General features: G+C 34.3%; 1 protein-coding gene across 1 annotated transcript in view; it reads left to right on the plus strand.

The window, feature by feature from the left end:
- LOC126890488 (cingulin) overlaps positions 1-24,052 on the plus strand; it is a 374,566-nt gene that overhangs the window by 129,998 nt on the left and 220,516 nt on the right. The gene's annotated exons all lie outside the window — the stretch shown is intronic.

A 24,052-nucleotide genomic window follows, 5' to 3' on the forward strand; every position in this document is an offset into this window, starting at 1 on the left:
CCTAAAAACACTTTGATCTATGCAAGAAAAATAATTTTAGGAAAAAAAACGTTTAAAAAATGTTTTACTCGCTTTTGGACCTGACAACATGCAAATTTGTTAAAAGGGGTCCTTTTCGAGTAAGATTGTGCAAAAAAGCCGAATCAGAATATTTTTTCTAGCGGATGCGCAATAGCTTTCTGGACTATAACGATATTTATAGACGGGGGCATTTAGAACAAAATAAATCGATTTTTGAGAATTTTCAAGTACAAAGGCGTACTTCACTCAGAATCGACAAAAAAAAGTGGAGTTAGCGTGTTTTGGCAGTAAGCCTACAATATCGAAAAAGACACAATGATAAATGACAATTGAGAATAGTTTTTGCTTTTTAAATAAGATATATAGGCCTAGATACTGCGTGCCAAAAAAAAGTTTATTGCCGAAAATGTGTTAATAGCTTAACGGTGTCTAGTCGGACAAACTTTGATCTATCGGAACACTGGAACAAGGGAACTTTTAATTGTGGAACGTGATTTTAATTATGGAACGTGTCATGACAAGTTTATGATTGTGTAAATTGTCAGGTTGTTTTTTAAGTTTATTTAATAGCAAACTAGTATGAAAAAATTGTTTTTCCGACAAATATGTTGGGCCTTTATGTTGGGCAAATCGCAGGAATTATGTTGGTGATAAATAGCAGTCAGATTTTTGCACGAGAGTTTAATAATAGGGTAACAAATCAATTGGAAGTTCTGTCCGACAAAATACATGGGAAGTTTTCTTAGCCTGACGTTCGAAACCTGTAACCTGTTCCACAATTAAAACTTCCCCTGTGTAAATGTTCCCGAACATCAAAGTTTGTCCGACGAGACACCGTTAAGCTATTAACAAATTTTCAGCTTGCTATTAATAAACTTTTTTTGGAACGCGGGATCCAGGCCTAATAGTAGCCGTGTACATTTAAATCGTTCACCAAGATGGCTACAATTAGCATGTTATAGTTGTTACACACATTCGATGTATGTAAACTTACGTGCATAGAAATCGGCCCACTTAAAAACTTGGTCATTTTTGATGTCTCATATTGCCTAAACCTGTTGGCCGATTTAAGTGATTTTTTGAACATGTTATAGTCTGATTCTTTAACAATACCACTGTAATAATATTGTTGCTAAACACGTAAATTTTCATTGTACCGGGTGTCCCAATCAAACTGTGTTTTTTTCTCAAAGTTCGCATCACCCTGTGGAATATTCTAGCATTTATAAAATACTGAAATTAAAACCCAACTATAGCCTCAGGTTTTCTTAACATTCTGTTTTTTGATTCATTTGCTTATGTTGGATAATAAAAAAGTTAGGTACTTTAACAACTACACATGTTCTTCATCCATACACGGTGTTTCTAAATAAGTGAGACAAACTTTAACCGATAATTCTGCATGAAAAAATAATGACAGTTGGCTTTATAAACGTATGTCCGTAAATGTTTCGTTTCCGAGATACGGGATGTTGAATTTTTTCTTACAAACTGACGATTTATTTTATTGCTGTAAAACCGGTTGAGATATGCCAATGAAATTTGGTGGGTTTTAAGACGTAGTTATTGCACATTTTTTGACATACAATTAAGAATTTAATATTCATTATTAGCGCGCATACGTGTAATATGACCGATCATATTACCCGTATGCACGTTAATGGTGAATATACAATTCTTAATTTTATATCAAAAAATCCGCAATAACTATCTCTTAAAACCTACCAAATTTCATTTGCATATCTCAACTGGTTTTAAAGCAATAAATAAATCGTCAGTTTGTAAGAAAAAATTCAACATCCTTTATCTCGGAAACTAAACATTTGCGGACATACGTTTATAAAGCCAACTGTCATTATTTTTTCGTGCAGAATTACCGCTTAAAGTTTGTCGCACTTATTTAAAGACACCATACCGTGTATTGGTAAAGAACATATGTCTAGATGTTAAAGTACCTAACTTTTTTATTACGCAACATAAACGAATGAATCAAAAAACATAATGTTAAGAAAACCTGAGGCTACAGTTGGGTTTTAATTTCAGTATTTTATAAATGCTAGAATATTCCACAAGGTGTGGTGAACTTTGAGAAAAAAAGACAGTTTGATTGGTACAGCCGGTATACAATGAAAATTTACCTGTTTAGCAACAATATTATTCAAGTGGTATTTTTAAAGAATCAGGCTATAACATGTTCAAAAAATCACTTAAATCGGCCAACAGGTTTAGGAAATATGAGACATCAAAATGACCAAATTTTTAAGTGGGCCGATTTCTATGCACGTAAGTTTATATTAATGTAATGCAAGCAAGAAACTTCCATAACTATGTAGTATAAATTGCTTGGTAAGCATAAATTGCATAACTAAATTATTGGAAATATTAAAAGAAATCATTAAACCAATTTGTTTATGCCGAATGTTAGAAAATAAGTTTAATTTACTTTTATTACAATGTCAAATCGCTTATTAAGCCAATAAAATAATAAAGAATAAATGATTTTCATTGATTGCCTGCGACACTTCCTCACTTCTTCATCAATGTGACGACGCGCTTTTCCGGGATATATTTGTAGTATTTTTAGGTGTCTTTTATTTAGCTGAAGATTTAAATAGGCGCCACTTTCAGGAATTGTGTTAATAGACAGAGTGTTACCGTAAATCCTGTTTATTTTTAAAAAGCCAGATCCATCCAGTTAATTCGATTTGTGCAGTAGAATTTGTATTGGTTCGAAAGTCGGATTTTTGTTTTTTTTTGTTATTTCAGGAACCGTGTATATCTTTCAATGTCAATTAAATTTTTACGCCAGTATAAATTCATATTTATTTCGTTATTTACCTAATTACTAATTTTCATAGGAATGTTTCATAATTTGTTTTTGGAACCTGGAATTAGAGGCGTAGCTACCGCCGTATCAGCCATATCAATTATACGGGGCCCCCGACATTCAGGGGCCCCAGCGTGGCATGTTAATTATTTCACTATTAACACAGTGGATATTGTTTGGTTATCGACATTTTCGTGTAATGGATTCTTTATCTATCTATAAATTATATTGATCTATTTTATGTTCTCTGCCGCTCGCTGTTATTCCATAACAACAGAGCTTTTTTGTTTTCAAGCTACCTTTCATTGTCCATTCACCGTTAGCTGTGTGTGAGACATTGTATAATGCCAAATTGCAATTTTTGTAATCGCTTTACCTTTGAATACTTGTAATAGTGTGTATTGTTTGGGCATATTTGCGTGTAATCTGTTCTTTATCTATAAATTGTATTTAGGTATACATCTACTTGCCGTCCGCTCGCCGTTATACCATAAGAACAGAGCTTCTGTGTTTAAACTCATTTTCAATGTACATTCATCCTTGGTTTGAAATAACTGAATCTGTTTTCAAGCAATGAGTCTCAACAATTCAAATCTATTTTTCGTAGAGTTTATTAGGTTTATTATTATTATCTATATTTGGATGTTATATGCAGAACTTATCACATAGTTCCTAAGGTTTTATTATGTAATTTGCAATTTATTTAAATTTTGCAATATATTGTTTTGTTTTATTTCATTATCTTTTATTTTGTAATAATATTGACAATTTATGTCATTTCAGTAAACTGTATTTGTTATTGTTTTTTTTTTCGACTCTTTGTAAGCTTTGTCCCTAAATTTGCAAAATTTTCTGTGACAATAAAGCATATTCCCATTCTATTCTATACAAGCGTTTTTGCTTCTTTTGTTAAACACTTTTTAGCACCATTCCATAGTGGAAAACGGTCCCGCGAGAAACTTTGATATGGGGCCCCTGTGGGGCTAGCTACTCCACTGCTGGAAACTTCAAAATATTTTTGGAATGGCTAATTAGAGAGCACCTAGAGACTTGTAACTTTTTGCATTGTGTTCAGGATGATGTCAGGAAAAAAGTGTACTATATAAAAAGGGTGGAAATTAATAATCGCATTTTAAAGTGCATAAAATTCATCCAAAAGTGCATCAACATGTCAAAATAGGAATGTTAAGTACAAGATTTTGTGACTCGTGGGTTTTTGGGTTCGCTGAACCCTACTACGCCATCAGAACCAACCTCCAAAGTACCTGGTGCCCAGGGTCACTGCTAAGGCACGTCATCTGGAGGTTCGACGGTTATCGGCACTAAATTCATGCAAACAGTTTAGTTGGATGTTTTTGGAGTTGCTGAACACGAATACGCCATCAGAACCGACCCCGGATCACCTGGTGCCCAGTGTCACTGCCATTATAAGGCACGTCATCTTCTGGAGTTTCGAGGGTTTTCGGCATTAAATTTATTCAAATAGATTATTCGGGTGGTTTTTGGGGTTGCTGAAAACGAATAAGCCATCAGAACCGACACCCGGAGCATCTGGTATATGTGACTTTGGCACTAAATTGATGCAAACAGATTACATGTGAGGTTTTTGGGGTTACTGAACATAAATACGCCATCAGAACTGACCCCGAAGCACCTGATGCCCACGCTCACTGCTAAGACACGTCATCTTCTGAAGTGTCGAAGGTTTTCGGCCTTGAATGCATGCAAATATGTAGATTACTAGCTCCAGAACACAAGTTCTGGGATCTAGGAATCTAGGAGCAAGCGAGATATATGAGCACATAAAGCCTCTTCTAATCATCCAGAAAGGAATAAGACTGCGTGAGCTACTCTTAATCATTAAGAAAAAATTATAAAAATGCCACAAGAAAATAGCTTCAGAACAACATTGAGAAACCATTGGAGAAAGCACAAAAATGATGATACAGTAGATTTTATTGGCCGAAGTGTCTGACTGTCATCAAAAAATAGTAACAGTGGCACTAAAATACATGCAAAGTTACTAAAAGCAAAAAAAAATCCTATTTATAGAACTGTATATATTATGTAAAGTAGGAAAGTAAAGTGTCTAATTTGTTCGATTGATCGCCTATCATATTTTAACATTAACCTTTAATCTTAATGTTTTAGACCTTTTTTTGTGTAAAATATGTTTTTTTATATGTATTTATTTCTTATTCAGTTTTAAAGTTTGTCTAACAAACCCACTTCTAATATGTAATACTAAATTTGTCAGTTATTTTACCGGTTCATACTGGTTAATTTTCGTTCTTAGTGTAGCAATTTTAAAGGGCTTGTAAAAGATTTGTCACAAAGCAAGCAAACTTTCGTCGATATTTACGTTGGCGCGTGAAGGAAATTTTCAATTTTATGGTTCTTTACTATTCATTATCTGTTTACAAGTGGGTGAAAAAAGTGTGCCGCGTTAAATAGTATAATTATTATTAGTGTTTTCATTTAATGAAGTGGGCGAGTTGAGCAATGTTGTGGGTTTCTTGATGTAAACCAAAACAGACCGGATTTTTCCTCAATCCTAATTATTATTACTTTCAAATAACTGTTGAAGTCGGTTATTAGTACCTACTAGCTGGTAATTAATTTTGATTTATTTTGTGTGAAAATACTAAAAATGAATATTTTTAAAAATTTACAGTATCTATAAGTTTAGAGCCGCTTTAGTGGGCGTCTTTCATAAGTGATCTAATGTGTATGATATAATTATTATTATTTCACTACCTTGGAAGAAGACCGTCATCTTAGTCAAGGAGACCGTTATCATAAAATTTTACCCATAACTGCAAAGAGGCTAATATTTTTGGCTTTGGTGTGTGCTGTATAAGTTTTAATCAATCCTATATAGTGGCGGATCTAGAAATGGGTCTTGGAGGGGGGGACTTCCAATGAAACACCAACCAAAAACATAAAAAAGATAAATCCAAACTACATAAAAAAGACATAAATAATTACTTAAATGCATTAAGTTCCCTTAATCTTCCTAACTAGAGGGTTTATTTAGTTGAATTTCTAAACGGGTTCTCTATTCCACCCGTAGATCCGCCACTGATCCCATGCCTTCTCATTCCTGTTTTAGGCTATATAATTTTTGAGTTGTGACGTTTTTATTAAAAAAATGCTCTGGGATTAACAATAATTATAATTAGACTCTTGACTAAAAATTTTTTACTTGTTTTTTTACAAATGTATGTATATTTATCACCGACGTGATACAATCAAAAGCAGCTTAGAAAACCCATATCACGGTCCTTTTCCAGTTATTAAGCGAGGTGACAAAGACTTTTGTCATCCGTGTAAATGGAAAAGAAACAACAATTTCCATAGACAGATTGAAGCCGGCGTACGAGCTTCAGGAAAGAACCCATCACGAACCAGAAAAAATGACAGTATTCAGCAAACCAAACAGCAGACCAAAGCGAAAAGCAAGATTTACCGGAAGTTATCAAGAAAGTGTCGGTTAACAGTGAATTCAGTGATTTTTCTTTCTCCTCGTATAAACATTGCGTGGTTTTATTTCCTGTTATTTTCAATTTTTATCATATGTATATTATGTATTATTTATCGTCTTATTCTCTCGAACGGGGGTGTATGGTGGTACGCTTTATACTATTTTTGCTAATTTTATTTTCCTAATTTTTGCGGCGTTTTAAATATTCGCGGGGTCACCAATATTCCGTTGGTGTGAGTTGACGGAATTAATTAAAAAATAAAAATAAGGGTAACGACGAACAGTAATATATATATATATATATATATATATATATATATATAAATTGTATATATATATATATATATATATATATATATATATATATATATATATATATATATATAAAACAAACAAATGAAATAGAGAATGTGGAAAAATCCCCTTACGAATAACTCACACATCCACTATTTCTGGCTGGGAAAAATTTTTCGAATAGAATCAAAGATCCAAACACCAGTTCTTAGAAATGTGTTTCGCCCTCTTCAACCTCCGTGGGCTCATCGGTAAAGATGAGGTTGAATATCTTTAGACACATTCCATCAAAAAACAACATCCGAGACATAGACATAACAGGAGCGTAAATCTACGCCCAACCTGAAAATGTCAGTCTCAAGTTTTAATTCCCTAATTACTTTAGAGTAAGTAAATATATATATATATATATATATATATATATATATATATATATATATATATATATATATATATATTTATTTTGGGTGAACAAGCGGTGTGTTTGCTTATATCTCGAAAGAGGGTTTGTTAGCGAGACGAGGGTTTGTCTGCATCGTTTGCCTGCTGTGTAGAGACTGGCCCCGGACCACCACTTATTATGTCAACTGATTTGCGGTTTTGAGATAATGACCAGAAAGGGCCATAAATTCTGCATCTGCCTTTTAAAGGCTGTATTTCAAGAAATTGGCATAACGAGTGTGCACTCTGGTGGCATCGCAATCTATAGTGTTTCCTTGAAAGAAACATTAATCTTACACAATCTGTTTAGGGATAACATTTCGTTTCTCGAAATCAACCTCATATGGTTTGTATATCACATGTAGATTTTAAATAACCAATGCCGTTTCATTTTGAGAAAAGTTATAAAAAATTAAGAAAATAAAATTAGCAAAAATAGTAATTAAAGCGTACCGCTATATTTATCACAGACATAAGAACAGAGACGCCATAGTGTAGAAACCTAAAAAACACTCTTATTTTGCAGTAAATAAGCGTTAAAAAATACTTGCCTTCATTTGAAAATTCTTTCTTTTTACTTTCCATAATACAACCTCTTCACTGTTTTTGGCAGAAGTCAACTTTAGCATGAGTCTGCCTATAAATCGATAATCTATAAATCTAATAAAAGATATTTCGCTGGTACCTATGATTAATGTGATTCCTAATACATTTCCAGTGAAAATAATAACTCTTTGATAAGTGTTAGCGATACAATTTTGTTTTATATGCGTTTCCGCGAAGATTATAACTCCCAACATATTTATAACGAAAATATTTAGTTCATAATAGATGCCGACGAAAGCAAGTATTTCTGAGAACTTTTTAGTAATTAGAATTTTCGTGGAATCACAAACAGAAATGATGTTTTTTGCTGATACTCCTCAAAAAATACATTTTTTCTCTAACATTTTATTAGAGATTATAATTTACACAATCATATAATCGAAAATAATATTTTTCTACGGTCGTGCTAAAAGAGCCACTTTCACGCACGCATTTCGTTTCCAAAAGTCCCGCACGGCCGTGCGTGAAAGTAAATTATCCCGCACGGCGTGCGGGAAAGTAAAATACCTTGTAATATGCCAATATAATATATTATAATACATGCAATAAACTAATATTTAGATATTATTTACTAATTTATTTCAAATTTATCTTATTGTGTTCATGTTTTGATGAATTTAGCGCGATTATTTCATTCATAGGAGATTCTGACCAATAGAAAGCTACAGAAATGCAAATTAAGGTGATAATTTTTTTCACCTGTCAAATTCTGACGTTTTTGCTTTTTCAGCCAATCACCACGCGTCGTTCTAGCCAATCATTGAGTGTAATACTGATAAAACAGCCTCTTCCGTGATAAAACAGTCTCTTCCCTGATAAAACTTAAGGTACCCTAAATTTCACATAATACGTTACGAACGACATTGGAAAATCTCATATTAGTTATAAAAATTGTGTTTTTAATAATTGTTCATTTTCGATTTAAACAGTTTTTTATGTATTAACAATATAATAAATAAGTTGGTTCATTTTTAAATCGTAAAATAATTTATCTATAACCTACTTAAGACATTGATCCTAGTTGTCTTAAAAATATTTCACAGATGCCCGTATTTACTAATAATACATATTGGTTCATAAAATAATCTTTTCAAATACCACTCGTCCTCTAAATTTTGCTTGATAAATTTTTTCGTTTTCATACTTAAACTTCTTTATTTAGGGTAAAATCACTCATCCTTCGGACTCAGTGATTTTATCATTCGGTTTGTTTTCGTAATTTTACCAAATAAAGAAGTTTTCGTGAAAACAAAAAAATTTATCGATAAAATTTAGAGGACTCGTGGTATTACCTTTGATAATTTTTGATAATATCCCGTCGTTAAGCATACTACGTCAGCTGCCCTTCGTTGTTACGAAAAAATACATTCAGTGACATTAATGACAATTAATGTTTTAAAAATTATAAAAGTGATGACTTTCAATCGTCATATTATATTTATAAAAACTGTGTGTTTAATGGTACTTTGTACTTACATAAATAAATTACAATTAAATTTTGGTTTTGAACAGTTTTATTCATGAAATAATCGCAACAAATTGCGAAGTGAAGGCGAAGTGAATTGCGCCGAAGGCGAGTGAAATTATGTCAAAGTGTCAAGAGGGCAAAAATTCTATATTAATTTTAGAGTTCGAGTGCAATTTGTTGCGATTATTTCATGAATAAAACTGTTCAAAACCAAAATTTTATTGTAAATTATTTATGTTAAGTACAAATTAGTACCATTAAACACACAGTTTTTATAAATATTTGACGATTGAAAGTCATTACTTTTATAATTTTTAAAACATTAATTGTCATTAATGCCACTGAATGTATTTTTTCGTAGCAACGAAGGGCATCTGACGTAATGTACTTAACGACGGGATATTATCAAAAATTATCACCTTAATTTGCATTTCTGTAGCTTTCTATTGGTCAGAATCTCCTATGAATGAAATAATCAGTAGTAATTGCACAAGAGCTCTGAAATTATTGAATTTTTCCCGAGTGACACTTTGACAGTTTTAATTTCACGAGCCGAAGGCGAGTGAAATTATGTTCATTCGCCTTCGGCTCGTGAAATTATGTCAAAGTGTCACGAGAGCAAAAATTCTATATTAATTTCAGAGATCGTGTGCAATTTGTTGCGATTATTTCATGAATAAAACTGTTCAAAACCAAAATTTAATTGTAATTTATTTATGTAAGTACAAAGTACCATTAAACACACAGTTTTTATAAATATAATATGACGATTGAAAGTCATCACTTTTATAATTTTTAAAACATTAATTGTCATTAATGTCACTGAATGTATTTTTTCGTAACAACGAAGGGCATCTGACGTAGTATGCTTAACGACGGGATGTTATCAAAAATTATCAAAGGTAATACCACGAGTCCTCTAAATTTTATCGATAAATTTTTTCGTTTTCATACTTAAACTTCTTTATTTAGGGTAAAATCACTCAAACAAACCTAAATGGATAAAATCACTCATCCTTCGGACTCGTGATTTTATCATTCGGTTTGTTTTCTTAATTTTACCAAATAAAGAAGTTTTCGTGAAAACAAAAAAATTTATCGATAAAATTTAGAGGACTCGTGGTATTACCTTTGATAATTTTTGATAATATCCCGTCGTTAAGCATACTACGTCAGATGCCCTTCGTTGTTACGAAAAAATACATTCAGTGACATTAATGACAATTAATGTTTTAAAAATTATAAAAGTGATGACTTTCAATCGTCATATTATATTTATAAAAACTGTGTGTTTAATGGTACTTTGTACTTACATAAATAAATTACAATTAAATTTTGGTTTTGAACAGTTTTATTCATGAAATAATCGCAACAAATTGCACACGATCTCTGAAATTAATATAGAATTTTTGCTCTCGTGACACTTTGACATAATTTCACGAGCCGAAGGCGAATGAACATAATTTCACTCACTGTCAAAGTGTCACTCGGGAAAAATTCAATAATTTCAGAGCTTTTGTGCAATTACTACTGATTATTTCATTCATAGGAGATTCTGACCAATAGAAAGCTACAGAAATGCAAATTAAGGTGATAATTTTTGATAATCTCCCGTCGTTAAGTATATTACGTCAGATGCCCTTCGTTGCTACGAAAAAATACATTCAGTGGCATTAATGACAATTAATGTTTTAAAAATTATAAAAGTGATGACTTTCAATCGTCAAATATTTATAAAAACTGTGTGTTTAATGGTACTAATTTGTACTTAACATAAATAATTTACAATAAAATTTTGGTTTTGAACAGTTTTATTCATGAAATAATCGCAACAAATTGCACTCGAGCTCTGAAATTAATATAGAATTTCAGAGCTATTGTGCAATTACTACTGATAATTCGATGAAATAAAATTATTTTGACATAATGTTTAAAAGTCAGATCAATAGACAATTACAATGGTTTTGAATCGTCGTCATGGAAACCAATATCGTCGTCGTGGTATCCCATTATATTGAAAGTTTGGTTTTGACAACCTTGTCAAAGAATTAATTTGTGTATTTTCACTCCTAAATAAAAATTGAGTTGACTCTATTTTTTGTGGTCTTTTTCCAAACATACGGCCTTAGAAAAAATATTGTTCCTAACTCATGCGGAAAGTGTCTTCCCCGCACTCGACTGCTTGCCCGAACTCCGCTATCGCGTCTTTCGGGTCAACGGCAGTCTCGTGCGTGAAAGTATCACTTTCCGCACTAGTTAGAAAAATAACTATTTTCGCGGCGTTCATTTAAAGTTCTACTAACTCTTACCGGCATTTTTCGAAGTTATACTATTCGTAGGCGGCGGCGATTTTTATTAAGTGTGATTTAATTCATCTCCAGATTTTGCAGTTCACTATTATAGATTGCCTTTAAATTAAATTTTTTACATGTGTTTTAATTATTGATCAATAACTTGAGAAGTTATTTATGCCTCCGTTGTTAAATCAGTTTCCTTATAGACTATAATATAGTGATGTCATTAATTATGGGTTGAAATTTCAAATACCTGATACTGTTGGAATTTTCTTATGGATAATAAAATAACACATAATATGTATTTTTTATTGTCGATGTATTGTGCATATCCGAAAGATACATTCAGTTTACTGTTTCTATATTTAGGGAAAGTATTCTGAGAAAATGAAATAGGAATCTCTGTATTTGATCGAATAGCATCTAAGAGCTTTGCTCCTTTCCTATCTACAACTCATCTTTGGATCTAGGAATTCGGAAGAAACTCAGCCGCACAATTATAATGATAATGGTATAGATAGGTAATGAAAATGTTGATATTCAAGCGCTTTTAACAACCCAACTAAAAATTTTATCTCCGTAACACTTCAAATTTTATGAGCTAATTTTATAGGTTCAAATCAATTATCTTAATTGAATTTTTGATTTTTGTATGTGTATCTAACAGAGAAATTTACCTATTTTATTTTTACTGGAATTATTTTTAGTTTGGAAGCCCCCTGCAATTGTTTTATATTGAGTAATCTCTGATCTAGTTATTGAACAAATAGTTTTTACATAGTGTATTTATGTAATTGTTACATTATGTACCTAGCTGGCTTAATTTTATTTGTCCCAAATAAATATCTTGATGGGACTGTGGACGAGGAAGGTGTGACCCTTGTGCTTTCTTGTGTTTTGTGCTTTGTTGCTGATTGTAAGGAACTCAGAAAATGTTATCTGGGAGCAAACGAGATTTAGTTTCCCAACTTTTCTGAATCATAAAACTTAATAATTATTTAAATAATTAAAGTAGGTAAAACACCTGCTCATAATTTGGGTGACGTTTTAGTGACACAATCATTGAAAGTGGCGGACGGATACTATTTTGTAAGTTATTTTAGCACCCCATTTGGAAGGTTCTTTTGTGGCGTGTGCTCATGTGTGGCTTTCTGTTATCATGACATCTCCAAATTATGTGTTCAAATTGTCCACATTTTGAATCTGCGAGTTGTTAATAGTAAATATGAGATTTCTTGCATTGAGTCTCAGGGATTTGGTTTTATTAATATTCATTTTCAAACCTACTTTATTGTGGACCCAGTGGTCAGCCACATCTTGGAACTTTTGCCCCAAGTCCTAAGAGACAAATAATGTCATCGGCGTATTCTAGATCGCTTAGGTATGTGGTTAACGTCCATTATTATGCCTCTTGTCTGTGAGTCTAGTTTGGAGAGAAGGTTGTCTATAGCTATATTGAAAAGAAAGCGCGCATCCCTGTATTACTCCATTAAGAATGCCAAATTCACTATTCACCCCAATATATGTCACGTTGCATTTTATGTCAGTGTGTAGTAACTGTTAGTCTATAAGATCCGAATAGGAGGTCAAAATATACCCATGTGCTTGTCGGATGAAACATTGTTGTTATTAAATTTCATACATAGACAAACACGGCCAGCATGGGTTGCCTATCAAAATCGTGTCATAGCTATCCTTAAGGGAAGGCCGTAGGGGTTGAAATAAATATTTCAAGCATATTTTTTTTTGAAAGTATGGTAGAATTATTTTATTTTTAAATTAAATTGGCATATTCAGTATAATTCATAGATTATTCAAGAAAAAATTCAAGAAAGAATATTGAAAAATAAGCCAACGGTGGCAAATTTTTAAAGACACCTCGAAAAAATATGAATTTTGCGGTGGACATCCGAACTTATCATTGGATCATGGTAAACCAAAAATTCAAAAAGATTTTATTAGCTTATATGTTTATCGAGATAACTCTGTTGATTTTTTTTGTTATAACGATTTTTGACATTTTGGTACCCACACAACAACGATATTGTTTGCACAAAAAAGGGCGAAAATTAACATATTTATAATTGTTAAATAAAAAATAAGCATAAAACAAAAAATACATCGACAGCGTTCGACAAAGAAAATATATACACAATTCCAGGTGGGTCGGTCAAGTTGTTTTTGAGTTACAATGTCTACAGTCTTTTAAAAAAAGCAGTATTGAGGAAAACGCGTTTAAAGTATTGTCAACTTTTATTTTCAATTTCTTTTTTGTCTGTCAAATCGTAAAATGATGCACACCGGAATATCTTTTTGAATCGCGGAGTAATTTACAAAAGAAAATGAGAACAGCTGTTGAACGTTGTTCATTACGTTCAAGAGTGCTGACGCGAACCTGCTGCAAAGCGAGTCAAGGGATATTTAACATTATCTCCCTACCTTCGACTCGCTTTGCAGCACCTTCGCGCCAGCGCGCTTGAGCATAGTGAGAAACGGTCAACAGCTGTTCTCATTTTCTTTTGTAAATTACCCCGCGATTCAAAAACATTCCAGTGTGCCTTACTTTACGATTTGACAGACAAAAAAAATTGAAAATAAAAGGTGACAATACTTTAAAAGCGTTTTTCTCAAAACTGCTTTTTTCAAAGCCTGTAGACATTGTAACTCAAAAACTACTTGACCAACTCACCTGGAATTTTGTACATTATTTTCTTTAGATATTCCTTGAGGTAACACTGTCTAAATATTTTTTGTTTTATGCTTATGTTTAACAATAATAAATATGTTGATTTTCACCCTTTTTTCTGTAAAAAATTACGTTGCTTTGACTTCTGAGTGATACTAAAAAGTCAAAGATCATTAACACTAAAAGAAACTTGACAGCGTTACCTCGAGAAACTCATAAGCTAATAAAATCTTTTTGAATTTTTTGTCTACCATGATCCAATGATAAATTCTGATGTAAACCGCACAATTCATTGGTTTTTTTTGAGGTGTCTTTAAAAATTTTTTTATTTTTCAATATTTTCTCTTGAATTTGTTTTTGAGTATCCTTTGAATTATACTTAATATGCCTATTTATTTTAGAAATAAAATTATTCTCTCGTACTTAAAAAAAAACACAAAAATGTGCTTAAAATGTTGGTTTCAACCCCTACGGCCCCCCTTAAGGATAGCTATGACACGATTTTGATAGGCAACCCATGGTCATGTTTGTCTATATATGAAATATAATAAAAAAAATGTTTCATCGGTCAAGCAGATGGGTACATTTCGACCTCCTATTCCGATCCTGTACTATGTATAATGGAGATTATTTTTTGCGGGATATTTTTTAGCTCCAAAATTTTCCACAATGCAACATGTGATAAGCTTTCGAAGGCACGCGTTAAATCGACAAAAACCACGTATAAGGTTGTGCTCTATTGTTCAATTCTTACCATCACAGTAGTGACGTGATCTATGCAGGAGGATTCTGATCTGAAACCTGCTTGATTGGCGGCTCAAAATTCAACTTTTATTCGTTAATCTTTTTAGTATAATGGTCGTTTTTCTCCGGTTTCTGCATAGTTTGAAGTTATCCTTTTTAGGAAGTTTGATGATTTTACACGATGATGAGTCCGACACCTGAAAGGGTATAAGGAAGTGGAGAAAGAAGGTGATTTTACCTTTTTTCCAGCATGCGGGAATGCTATTTTTTCCCACATCTCTCTGATTATGGGGAGCAAAAGTTGAGCACGTAGAGACGGATCAGCCTTTAGAAATTCGACATCAATGTTGCCGTTTCACAAAGACTTACTGTTTTTAAAAAATATCATAGTCGTCAACATCTCCATCTGGAGATAATTTCATCTTCTTAATCCCTGGACGTACCTAGCATCTGATGGAACTGCTCTTTCCATCTCTCTACTTATTTATCTGTTGTTGTAAGTAATTCCCTGGATCTTACAATGTTCGGAACTGTTAATTCCTCTTTTTTTATAATCGTTTAGTAATTTGATATAGTTCTAGTCTTGTTGTGTTGTGCTACTATTTCTGACTCTATCCCCATTAACTACTACTAAAATTATACCTATCAGACATTTCTTCGTGAAACAAGGCAGTGAACATACTGAATTACATCCAGTATATTCCGGCGTTCCTCAAGGTAGCGTCTTGGGGCCTATATTGTTCCTCCTTTATACAGCTGATCTGCCAAGAAAAAGAACTATCACTGTAGCAACTTTCGCTGATGACCGATCCGTGTCACATTTGTCATCCTCCTCCTCTATCTTTTCTCCTTCATAAGGATGTAGTGGCGTCATGTAAGTCGTTTGACTATTTCTGTCCAATTCTCTCTCTCTCTCTCTCTCTCTCTCTCTCTCTCTCTCTCTCTCTCTCTCTCTCTCTCTCTCTCTCCTCTCCCTCTCTCTCTCTCTCTCATCTCTCTCTCTCTCTCCTCTCTCTCTCTCTCTCTCTCTCTCTCTCTCTCTCTCTCCTCTCTCTCTCTCTCTCTCTCTCTCTCTCTCTCTCTCTCTCTCTCTCTCTCTCTCTCTCTCTCTCTCTCTCTCTCTCTCCTGCGCGTGTTGTTTTGCTTCGGAGAATGAGTAACCAGTCATGTCCTTTATTTGGTCCGACCATCGTAATGGAGATCTTCCTCTGGATCTTCTGCCCACTAGCGAAGCGTAGTTGGCGATAGGAAATATTAACACTCTAACAAGGCGTACATTTGTGTTTTTTGTAATGTCAGTATTCTTCCATATTTTTGTGAGTTTGGCTGTTGCCGTTCTGGCCATTGTGATGCGTCACGACATTTGTCATCTTCTTCTTAAGGTGCCTATCCGTTCCGGATGTTGGCGATCAGCATTGCTATCCTAACTTTGCTTGCTGCTATTCTGAATAGTCCGGTTGTCGATGTATTAACCACTTTCTCAGGTTTTGAAGCCAAGATATTCTTCTTCTCCCTGGTCTCTTTTCCAAATACATTGCCTTGAAGAATGAGTTGCAACAAGCCATTTCTCTGTTCATTCCTCATAACATGGCCAAGATATTCTAGTTTGCGCTCTTTGATTGTGTTAATAATCTCGCATTCCTTGCCTATTCTACGTAGAACCTCAACAATAGTCACACGATCCACCCACGAAATTCTTAAAATGCGCCTGTAACACCACATCTCGAATGCCTGGAGTTTTCTCAAAGAAGCCTCGGAAAGTGTCCAGGCCTCTACTCCGTATAATAACATAGAAAATACATAGCATCTGATGATAGAGATTTTGGTAGCAATAGGTAAATCGTGGCTTCTGAAAAGAGACTTCATCATTATGAACGCTGATCTCGCTTTTCCTATGCGTTGTTTTATTTCACTTGAGTGGTCCCACTGGCTGTTTATGTTGGTACCAAGGTATGTGTAGCTGTCGACCCTGTCAATTAGTTGTTGGTTAACCAAAAGCTGTGTATTTAATATTTCGCGCTTACTGACTACCATGTACTTTGTGTTTTTTTTTTTCGTATTGAGATCAAGTCCGTATTCTCTACTTATATCTGATATGTGCGACATTATTCTTTGCAAACCATCTAGACTATCTGCAAAAACTACAGCGTCGTCGGCATATCTAATGTTGTTTAGACGCACTCCATTGACTAATACGCCTTCCTGTAGTTCTCCCAGCGCTTGCTAGAAGATACATTCAGAGTATATATTAAACAGCACCGGGGACAGGATGCATCCTTGCCTCACTCCTCTATCTATGGAGACTGCCTTTGTCAATTGATCATCCACTTTAATATTGGCAGTTTGGTTGTAATATAAATTATATATGATTCTCAAGTCTCTATCATCTACTCTCGCTTCTTTCAAGATGTTTATGAGTTTATCATGTTTTACTCTATCAAACGCCTTTTTGTAGTCGATAAAACAAATATACACGTCACAGTCAACATCCCTGCATCTTTGCATAAGCACTTGCACAGCGAATAGAGCCTCTCGGGTGCCTAAGGCATCGCGGAATCCAAACTGCGTCCATGATACCTGTTCTTCGCATTTTTAATATATTCTGCCGGGTATCACTTTCAGAAACGTTTTGAGTAAGTGGCTCATTAGGCTAATTGTTCTGTAGTCTTCACATGTTTTGGCATTTACTTTTTTGGGTAAAGTTACGAAAGTCGACTTTACCCAGCTTTGGGGTATTTTTCCAGTTGCGTATGTTTTGTTGTACAGATGTTATCCATTTTATTCCTTGTTCATCCATAAGTTTTAGGAATTCTACATAAAACTGGTCAGGCCCTACAGATTTACCATCTTTAGTTGTTTTAATAGCTGACGTGACTTCTTCAGTGGTAATCGGGGGTCCTGTTTGGCATCCAGTGTCTTCAATGGTATCCTGCCTTTCATCTGCAAAAGTTACTTCCACATATTTCTTCCACGTGTCTAGTTTTTCTTCCACACTTAACAGTGGTTTGTCTTGGTTATCTGCCAAACACCCAACTCTTCTAGGTTTGTATAAGCCTGCAGCTTCTTTAACTTTTTGGTGCATATTGAATGAATCGTGTTTATGCTGCAATTGCTGGATTTCCGCACACTGTTCTCTTAGTCGTGTATCCTTAGCTATTCTAATTGCTTTTTTGATCTCTTTATCTATTCTTTTGTATAATGACATGTCCTGATCTTTGGACTTTTGCCTCTCTTCCATCATATCTAAAATCTCGTTTGTCATCCACGATTTCTTCTTTATTTTTGGTGGTTTGAGGAATTTCTCACGTATGTCTTGTGAAACTGTATACAACTTTTCTATCTCCTGGTCCATTACATCCGATTGAATAACGGTATTCAAGTTGTTCTGTATATACCGTTTTACACTCTGTTCTGTGTTTTGGTCTTTTAATAGCCTGATGTCGAATTTTGGATTGACATTACGTCTAACCTTCTTTAGCCTGAGCTTAATTTTGCCAATCAGTGGGTTATGGTCTGACTTGATATCAGCTTCTGGGTATGTCTTGACTGATGTTAGGCTGTTACGGAATCTTTTATTAATCATGATGTAATCTATTTGATTTCTCACTATGCGGCCTGGAGTGTCTTGAGGTGATTTCCATGTATATAATCTTCTGTAAGGGAGTTTGAAGTAGTGTTAGCAATCACAAACTCTTCTTCTACCACAAATTCACCCAGTCGGTCTCCTCGCTCATTTCTTTCTCCAAGTCCAAATTGCTCTATGAATTCTCCCAATTGTCCCCTACCAATATTGGCATTTAGATCACCCATAATCAAAGTTAAATCCTTTTTGGGGAGGCATTTTAAGGTGTTGGATAGTTCATTATAAAATGCATCAATTGTCTCGTCCGGTTTGTCAGCTGTAGGGGCATATACCTGGATAATGTTAGTTGTAATTGGGTAGGTATTAAGTTGAAGGAGGAGTATTCTTTCCGATATAGGTACAAAATTTTTAACATGTCTGGCAGTTTCTTGATTTAAGATTATACCTACCCCATTTTCGTGTCTTCCATTAGGGTTACCTGAATAATATATGTGATGATCATTAATTTTACATTGCCCAGAGTTCGTCCATCTCATTTCACTTATTCCCATTATGTCTACTGATAGTCTATCCTATCCATCTCCTTGATTGCATTATGAGTCTTACCTGCCTCGTATAATGTTTTAACTTTCCATGTGCAGATCGTGAGGTTTATCTTTACACTATATTGGCAAGGATTTCTTCTGCTGGCGACCGAGAAGGCCTTGCCGTCTTGATTGTCCTTCTCTACCGGATCTTGGTATCCGAGTTCCATGATCAGTAATATCGATTCTATGATTTGTCGTAGTCATGCTAATAATTGTACTAGGGGTACTAACTCTCCGAGTCTTTAATGCAGTAGTTCCCCGTTGCCTTCTGCATCTTTATGCCGTTGACCTTTACGTTAATAGATTCATCCGCCTTCGAGACCGATTTATCAATCTCAGGACAAAAAGGTGCCCTTCCTCTTATCAGCTCATCCACCCGGAGCCGTTGGCCAGTAATTGGGGGGATTGCTTATACCGGCAATCGCTCGGACGTCAGAACAGTCAGAGCCTCGTGTGTTATCTGGCAGGATGCACCGAAAGGTCAGTATCAAGACCATTACACGGGCAGGTGAGGTTGACATTTGAATAGGAGAGGCTATACGTTACGCATCACTATCCCTTACATCCCTAGGAAGATTTGCCATAATAAACGCTTATTGTCCTTCAGGCAGTAGGGGTTATAGTAAACTATTTCTGATTGTATTAATACTAAATATTAAATAGTTGTAACATTAATATTAATTAACGTACAGAACCTTGGTCAATTAAAATAATGTTTTCATTAAGGTGTAGCAAAAAATGCAGAAATTCAAAATGCACGTTTTTAAAAAATATGGTACTGAATTAAAAATATCGAATTCTCATCTCAGATGGCAAGATTTCACTGCATTGTGTTCTAAAAGATTCGCTAGATCAGTTTTTTTGTTCCAGAAAATGGCACTGTATTTTTATGTTTATAAAATGATTATAAATAAAGTTAACCTTTATTACGTTGTATGGTCTTTTTTGTCAAACGTCATTCTACGTTGCATCTACGCATCCAAGTTTATGATGTTTATAAAAAAAAGTTAATCTTTATTACGTTGTATGGTCTTTTTTTTTGTAAAACGTCAATCTATAATGCCAAAATAGTTAATCTAGACCAGATCCTTGGAAACTCATCGGAATATAAATCCGCCCCTGTATGTGTGGGTCAGTTCTATAATTATTAATAAATGCATATTAGCTTACCAGCCTGCAGATGTCGCGGTGTTAAATAGATTCAATTATATTAACTACATATTCTAACTGATCTTAATTGTTAGCAGTCGTTTTTAAATTCTAGTGATATACTTTGTAAGTAAGTGTATGTTGTCCTCTTACATCATAAATTAAAAGTATTGATATATTGAGTCTATATTTAGAACTACATTTAGAACAGAAGTTGATACATTTGATTTGCCTTTATTTCAGAATTAATAATTTGTAAGATTTGTTCATTGTATTTCAAGATGTTTTAATTATTTAACAACTCACGTCTTTTTTGTTCATTGAACAAATTGGCGTACATGTTTTACTTTTGTAGTTCTGGGTTCACGTATTTCTCTATCTTGTTGCTAGTTTTAAGCTAATTAGAATATTTGAGTTGCCACAACCAACAAACATCCCAACCTAGACATTATAAACTGTATAGGTATATAGGAAAATTTGCTAATCATTTTAGGCACCGTAATATCCCCTTTCCACGGTCTGAGATTCTACGGATCATCACGCACAGCCAAGACCACGGACGGCAACGCGCCGCAGACAGAGCTCTTCCCATGGTCCGTGACAGTCTGTGTAGGACCGTCTGTGTAGTGTTTGATTTAACCATTTAACTCACTTCTTTTTTAAACTCTTTAATCTAAACAGTACTATTCTTTCGTTAATTCTTTATACGGTTTCATGCATCGTATATTATCGTTCCTGTTCTTATACTCTGGCACTGTAGAATTCCATAAAGTTGGTTCATTTTGAACTATTTTAAATGGGAAATAAGCCACAATTTTACCAAAAATAGTACATTATATACCGCGGGACTGAAGTAGTACATTTAATCCTGAAGGTAAAGTTTATGGCCCGACCGCAGGGAGGGCCATAATTTACCTGAAGGATTAAATGTACTTCAGTCGCAAGGTATATACGATACTTTTCGTACTTCCGGTATGATTTTATTAATTATTTCAATAATTTCAATAAGTTTTTTCTCTCTTCAACTCATTTAATAAACTGTCTTTAAAATAAGTTACCATAGTAACATTGCGTTGTGACAGTTATAATTTAGAAACATTGTCATTACTAGTGTCATTGTAAAGAAACATTGTTATTGATAATTATTGGTATCATGAGTGAAGAAGGTGTATCTGATATTGATAAAAGAGCAGCCGAAGTAGGTGAAGAATTGTTACCACCGAAATCTAGAAAACTATACGAGCAGCAGTACGATGCTTTTAAAAAGTGGTGCCGCTTAAAAAATGTGAGACAACCTACTGAAAATGCGCTGTTAGTCTACTTCGATGATAAATCAAAAGCGGTTTGTGCCTCAACTCTCTGGGCACATTACTCAATGCTGAAATCGGTTATTAACATTAGAGAAGATATTGATATAAGTAAATTTCCAAAATTATTAGCTTTTTTGAAGAGAAGAAATGAGGGATTTAAGCCAAAGAAGTCAAGAATTCTCACGTCTGAGCAGGTAGATCAGTTCTTACGGGAGGCTCCGGATGATAAATATTTAATGCTTAAGGTAAATTTGGAAATTTGTTTATATTCAGAAATTTTAAGAAATCAATTTTTTTGTAGGTTGCACTTATTTTGGGCGTTGCGGGAGCTTGTCGTGGAAAAGAGTTGGTTGATTTAGAAATCGACGATGTGAGAGATTTGGGCGATTCCTTCCTAATTGCGATTAGAAACACCAAAAATAAAATTGACCGAAATTTTGTGATCAAAAATTCAGAAAACAGTGCCATCAGTTTTGTGGCGATATTTCGGAAATATGTGGCATTGCGAAAGACAGGGACAACTCATTCAAAATTTTTTGTTCAATACATCAACAAAGAATGTACTACGCGAGTAGTAGGAAAAAACATGTTTGGTACAATTCCACGGCAAATAGCAGCTTTCTTGAAATTAGAAAATGCGACGTCTTATACGGGACATTGTTTTAGACGCACATCTGCGTCTTTGTTAGCTGATTCGGGAGCAACAATAGACGTGCTGAAGAGACATGGAGGATGGAAATCCTCCAACGTGGCCGAGGGATATATTGAATCGTCTATTAAAAATAAACAAAAAATTTCAGATAAAATATTTGGTCAAGTCGCCGATTCGTCCACTATAGTTATGCCACAGTCCTCATTCTCGCTTCCTGTTTCCGCAGGATCTTCGAAACAAACACCAGTTCAATATGAAAAGGACCTATCTGTTACTCGTCAGTTACCTGCTGCATTAACCCAGGAAAGACTGGTCAATATGACGAACTGTCACAATATTAATTTGAATATTAACGTTAATTACCATTCTAATTAATTATATTTTTCAATAAAATATCCCTTAAATTCGTTTGTTTGTGATTTAATCGTTCCGGGAGTTTCGTCAATATTTAATCCCGGAGGGATTAAATGTGACACTTTAGTACCTGTCACAAGGGAGTGAAGTTGTCACTTTAGGCCCGGAAGTACGAAAAATGAATTTATTAACGTTTCGACGCCCAAGTCGGGTGTCGTCAAAATACAAAATAATACTGATTTATTATTATTTATTATTTATCAGTATTATTTTGTATTTTGACAACGACACCCGACTTGGGCGTCGAAACGTTAATAAATACATTTTTTGGTAAAATTGTGGCTTATTTCCCATTTAAAATAGTTCATTATAAAAATGCCACAAGGAAATAGCTTCAGAACAGCATTGGTTCATCTTGATACAGATTTAAAAAATCAAAAATATGTTCGTCAATTCCATGTTTTTTTTGCAAAAAAAACCCTAAAAACAACTGCAACAAACTTTAGCAATACCACAGACAACTACTCGTGTCAGCGAATGAACAACTTCTGACTTGCCGTCTGTTAAAACACGGACGACTCGGACTCGGACCGCGTCGCACAGGCTTATACCGCACCTTTGATCTTACCGAGTCTCGACGGAGACCACGCACTAGCGCACAGCACAGACGTGTCTGTGCTACCACGGACGAGACACTTTCCACTGTGCGTCGGTGCGAGCTAGCCCGCGTCCGTCCGCCATATTGCGGATCGTGGGAAGCCGGCTTAAGAGTCCATAACTTAAATAGTAGAACCTAATATCTCCTTCCCACGGTCTGCGATTCTACGGATCATCATGCACAGCCGACGACCACGGACGGCAACGCACAGCAGACACAGCTCTTCCTGTGGTCTGTGACAGTCTGTGTAATGTTGGATTTAACCATTTAACTTGCTTCTTTTTTAAACTCTTTAATCGAAACAGTTTTATCCTTTAATTATTATATTGGGAATTATGGGAAGCCAGCGTACACTTGTATGTAGTAAGTCTTGTCTATACTTGCAGAGGCGTTCAAACAAATGCACAAGCAATAGGGAACTTGCATAAAATTTTAAATTAGAAAACAATGTTATAAATCACAACAGAACATAATTTAAAAATATATCACAGAAAAAAGTTTTTTTGTCTTTCGTTTGGCCCCTAGAGACGATTAAAATCGAGCGAAAATTCAAATTATAGCAGACAGCCCAAGACGCACCCTCATTGGTCGTGACGTCATATCATTGTAGTATTTGATGTCCTCGCCATTTATTCATTAGGTGTGGCATTCATTTGACACTCAGTTTTATAAATATTTTGATAGTTGCTATTTCCGACTTATAGTTGAATGTTTTATATAAACTGGTATATATTATTACAATGACATACGATAAATATCATTATAAAATATAATGATGTGACGTCACAAGTGTTCGCGCTCTTTTTAGGTTATATAAAATGGTTTAAATACACAGAAGATTTTAAATTTGTATTTCTAAGTTATTATGAGTTTTTAAGGCGTGAAATTTTGGAA

This window comes from Diabrotica virgifera, chromosome 8 (genome assembly GCF_917563875.1).
Source record: "Diabrotica virgifera virgifera chromosome 8, PGI_DIABVI_V3a".
Classification (NCBI taxonomy): Eukaryota; Metazoa; Arthropoda; class Insecta; order Coleoptera; family Chrysomelidae; genus Diabrotica; species Diabrotica virgifera.